The following is a 4,418-nucleotide window of genomic DNA, read 5'->3' on the forward strand; positions in this document are numbered from 1 at the left end:
CCCTCGCTGCCATTTATAAAACTAAATACAATTCCCTGTCTAGAGCCAGTGCTTGGATTTTCCTTTCTGGGCTACTGTACAAATATGGTGGCACAACCTGGCTGCCTCTGTGAAAAGAGACCCATGCTCTGTGAGGATTTAAGAGGCTTTTTCTAAAAGTAAGATGCACTGCTTGGTATTTTTTGATGATTACACACCAGTGACAACATATTGATGGTTGAACTTAATATTACACACTGACCTTTTAAGAGAACTTGTTTTTCTCCAGGAAAAAGTAGTAGAGAAAACAGTATGACCATGTGTCTTGTGATGTTCTAAATATCCATACATTTATGGATAGAATTGAATGTCTTTATTGTCATTGCGTTGAAATAGTACAATGAAATTTTAAAACACAGCTCTCCTGGATATGCTTTCATCGCCCACACACACACGCATAAATAAAAGTTTGTTTATATTGATAAAATAATGTAAATCTATAATAAAAGTGCATGTGCTATGCTATGCTTTTCTGCCTATGAATAGTTTCAGCAAATTAGCAGATGTGGTTGTTCCTCTGAGTCGCAGGCAGGTAAGTCAAAAAAAAAAAAAAAAAACTCAAACCACAGACACTAGTCTCAAAACAGGGTTTCTCAGCAGAATCACAGGATGATATGAGACAACCTGGCAAAGACAGGGACAAAATGTGAGGGACAAAACAAGGTACAGGTGAAAACAATCAAAGAAATCAGGTCAAAGTAAAGTGAACAGAACGAACAAAAACCAGATCCTGTCATGCTCTTTTCAAAATAAAAGAAACAGGAACTCCAAAAAACACAGATCATGACATTGTGTTTGTGGGATGAGTAGGTATGCAGTTGCAGGTGTAGAGGGAGTATAGGGCAGGGCTGAGCACACACCCTAGTGGTGCTCCTGTGCTGCGTGTCAGAACTGGGGACCAAGTCTCACTGTGGATGGTTGGTCAGAAAGTCCTTAATCCACAGGCACAGATGTTCGTGGAGACCTAGGTCCTATAGTTTCCTGACTAATATCCTGGGGACAATTGTATTGAAGGCAGATCTATAATCCACAAACTGCATCCTCACATATGCCCCTTTCTGCTCCAGGTGAAACATTGTGACATGGCACACAGTGTTTAGGGCATCCTCTGTAAATCTATTTGCCCTGCAGGCACCAGAACAAGTCTCTCAAAGTACTTCAGGACAATTAATGTTAAGGCCACTAGTCTGTAATCATTAAGGGAACTGATGTGGGATTGTAAAGGGACACCATTACTTGCATGCAAGACACAAGTATTCTTGATCCACTGCAGGCCTCTATACACATTAATAGTGGTGCCACCTTTGACAGCCATCACAGCAAATCTGGGAAAACAGAATGTGTAGTGGTACATGTGTTTTGAATTATAGGGTATATCTCAAAGTATAGGTGATTTTTAAATTTATTGACTGGTAATATTGTTAATATTCCTTCAATTTTTGGAAGTTCTTACCAGCATGATGTTGTGTTCTGACTACAACTACTTCTGATGTTGTACAAAGTAATAATACATTTCTACGTAGAAAGAGCACAATGTTAATTCAGCCTTTAATAGTATACATTGATTCTACTGCAACCCTAAAAAATGTTGACAAATAATTTACATTTTGCAATGTGAATAAATCACCCACTGTGCTTCATCCTGGTCCTCCATCCCACAATGAAAGCCCAGGCTGCTTAGATTTTCTGTTAAGATAAACAGTATTCAACAAATGTGTTTAGACTAATACAGATTATAGTTGCATATTTATAAAATGGATAAAACCAACATAGCATAAAGTAAGTGACAATGCTGAGCAAAAAGGAAACAGACCAGACTCTATGAGGAGGGAAATGGAAATGTCCAGCCTCAACTTGTCCACTGTCTTATGTGATGTGCCCACATTTATTACCTCCCCCTGTAAAATCTTCTCTGCAAACTGAAGAAAACTTTGTGTATCAGAATGGCACAACACATGCATAGTCTATGATTTTTTTATCTAACTGATCACAGACAAATTAAACAACAAATGTAAAGTAATACATATAGTGTACATAAAGTATTAGCATATTTAATAAAACCTCCATCAGGATGTATAAAAACAGGTCAGGAAGCCAGTGCAGAGATCTGAGAACAGGAGTAATATGGTTGTACTTCCTGGTTCTAGTCAGGACCTGAGCAGCAGCGTTCTGAATGTACTGTAGCTGCCTTACACCTTGTTTTGAGAGCCCAGTGAACAGGCCATTACAGTAATCTAACCTGCTGGAGATAAATGCATGGATGAGTCTCTCCAAGTCTGGTTTAGACATGATTCGCTTTGATTCTGGCAGTGTTTTTGAGGTGGTAAAATGCTGACGATGTTATAGATTTGATGTGGGTGTTAAAATCCAAGTCTGAGTCCATGATTACCCCCTAGATTTATAACCTGACTTTTAGATTTTAGAGAAAGAGACTCAAGATGACTGGTGACACTTTCTCTTTGTTTCTGTGGCCCAAAGATGATTGCTTCAGTCTTGTCACTGGTCATTTGGAGAAAGTTGTTTTGCATCCACAGAGTAATCTGTTCAATACAGTGACACAGTGAATCGACTGGTCCATATTCACCTGCTGTGAGTGAAATGTAAATCTGAGTGTCATCTGCATAGTTATGGTAGAACACATTATTGCTGCGTATTAACTGGCCTAAAGGAAACATGTAAAGATTGAACAAAAACGGCCCTGCATATCATGCCATTTGGTCTGAGACACAGTTACCAATTTCAATAAAGTACTTCCTGTCTTAAACCATTTAAGGGCAGTACCAGAGATGCCTATTCAGCAGCACTTAGGTCCAACAGTACTAAGATAGAGAGTCCAAGATCTGGGAGAAACAAGGGGGTGCATTTCATGGCAGACTGACTTGCCATGAAAAGCACCCCCTTCCAAAATTTGTCTCTATGTGTCCCAGCATCAAATAATGTTGAGAGTATGCTTATTGGACAGATGTGGTTAAGTAGGGGGGGTTTCATGGATGTGACACCTTCTTAGTGGGAGAAATGAGGGGGTGCTTTTCCTGGCAGAGCACTTGTTGCATTAAGTGTGTGAGTTCAGAAAAGGCTATTGATGAAATAACCTTTGATCTAAAGTCAATACATTTTATTTTACATTTTACAATAATACAAAAGACTAATGTTTTATATTATGCTGTTACACTGTGACAATATAGCAACATGCCACTTACAAGTTTTTTTGTTGGCTGAAGTTATCAAGACAAACAGTTTTTGACACACTGAGGACATCTAGTGGATATAAACAGCACTGCAGTCTCTGCCTTCTGTATTTGGAAGAATTCCAGCTTCCGCACTCTGCTGCTAAACAATATTTCAATACACTTTTTAGTTATATATGAACTTTAATGAGAACAAAATGTGATGTAGAATGATAACGTTAATGATAGAGATGGCTGTTCATCTGGTTTTCTTATATGGCGACTATCTTGAAATGTATGTTCCCACGACAGGGGTGCTTTTTTGACACAACACCGGCAATTGCCTTGGGAGCAGCATCTAACCCCTTGCCTGGACACAGCCCCATGGAGGAGGACAGCAATGCAATGCAATGGTCGAGACGCAGCTGCTCACCCAGTTTCAGCCCTGCATAGGAGGATAATGTTGCAGCCAGCTGTGACCCAGCTGGCAATCCCTGCTGCTGGTTGCATTTCATGTCCGTGTCACCCAAACAGATCCCAGCTCCAGCTGGAGGGAGTTTGGAAGGAGCTATCTGTCCCTTCCATAATGCCACGGAAGTGCTATGAGATCACTGTTCTGTGATTAGATTTTCAATAACATATACCTGTGCATCTCCCTCACAGGTCCCAACTGCTGAGGATGCAGTGCCCCCTCATGAAGGTGGAGAAGGTAGTCTGGGGAGTCTCCATTGGAACTCCCCTCCCTCATCCAGAAGAGACATTCATCATTCCAGGATGCAAGGGGGATGCATACCAGGCTATGGTGGTTTTGGGGTGTACACAGACTATGATCTACCAGAACCTGGTTCAACCTGATGTTTGCTGGATTGTTGGAGGCTTTATGGGTGCAGATTAATTGTGTATATAGTAGGGGTGTCAAAATGAACACATTAATAAGGCTTTAACGCAAACTCATTTTAACGGCACTAATTTAATTAACGCGTGATTAACACAGCGATTTCCTGTTTGACCCGTGGCCTAGCCCGTAGTAGGAGAAGTCAAAAATGCAGCCATAGACAGTAAAGACTGCAGCAGCAAACAGAAATGGTAAATTCATTTACAAAACAATGTCTGCAGATACTTCGCAACACCTGCCACATCCATACCTTGTGAAAGATTGTTTTCACTGTCAAGGCATGTTGTTCAGAAAAAGTGAGTTGTCCTGTCATCTGA

Source organism: Mastacembelus armatus, chromosome 8 (genome assembly GCF_900324485.2).
Source record: "Mastacembelus armatus chromosome 8, fMasArm1.2, whole genome shotgun sequence".
Classification (NCBI taxonomy): domain Eukaryota; kingdom Metazoa; phylum Chordata; class Actinopteri; order Synbranchiformes; family Mastacembelidae; genus Mastacembelus; species Mastacembelus armatus.